This window comes from Lathamus discolor, chromosome 2 (genome assembly GCF_037157495.1).
Source record: "Lathamus discolor isolate bLatDis1 chromosome 2, bLatDis1.hap1, whole genome shotgun sequence".
Lineage (NCBI taxonomy): Eukaryota > Metazoa > Chordata > Aves > Psittaciformes > Psittacidae > Lathamus > Lathamus discolor.
In genome coordinates, this window is record NC_088885.1 from 18,391,982 (window position 1) to 18,393,080 (window position 1,099).

Here is a 1,099-nt window from a genome sequence, read left to right on the forward strand (position 1 = left end):
TCTTAAATTTCTCCTTTTCTTTCATTTTCTTTTCTTCCACTTGTCTGATAATAGGACGCTGTGGAACTGAGCCTTTTGCAAGTCACTGGTGCCAGCATTTTGCAGAGTGCCTTGGACAGGTCTCTTCATTTCCATTTCATTTTGTCTTTCTATGGCTGACACATATTGTTATTTAAATGAATGCTTTTGAACTCATATATTTTTAATGCAAATGTGTGCTGTTCCCCTATTGAATTAAAAACATCAATACTTTTTTCCCTATGAAAAATACAATAAAAAGTAATATTCTCAGAACTGAAGGTGGGTGGGGATGTTGCATTTCTGTGAATTTAAGCTAAAAAAGGGAGACACACACAATAGTGAAATAGAAAAATACTTGCTAAATCTTCTTTCTACCCAAGATATGATTAAAGCAGTATTACATCTTTTAAAGAACAGCTGAGGTAGGAAAGGTGCCAAGACACAGCAGACTGGTCACACCACCTCAAGGTGTTGTATGTAAGATTGGGTGGGATAGTACACACAGAAATGAGAGACACTACATGCCCTCAGCAATTTTAAGGTGCTCTATCCCACCCTTCCTCTTGAAGGACATGACTCATTTTAGTTTGAAAGTAAGTGTCCTCTCTTTTTTTAACTTTTCTGGAAACTGTTTACCAGGAACCATAGGCTGAAGTTACAGAACATCTTACAGGGAAGTTATGGGGAAGAAGGGAAAACAGAACAAATCCTTGGTTCCCTTTAGAATATACTGTAAAATTCTTTAGGTTTTTCCTTTACCTGTAATGTCTAGAAATGTACTTTAGAACAGAAGGTGAATGTGAAAGTTCTGAAGTAATCACATGCCTCCTAGAGCTGGAGCTTTCTACTCATCAAATCTTACAAGATATGCAAAAACCACATCCCATGCATCAAAACGGTTGGTAACACCTGAGTTAATATCCATACCCGATCTCTGCCAGACCAAGAGGCATGTGACACCGAAGCATGTGGACTGTCTCATCCCTTTCCCCATTGGACAAGCATCCATCTTGCAGCAAAAAATGTCACTGTCCTTGCCCACTAGCACCCGTGCCAGCAATATTAGCAAACAGACCTC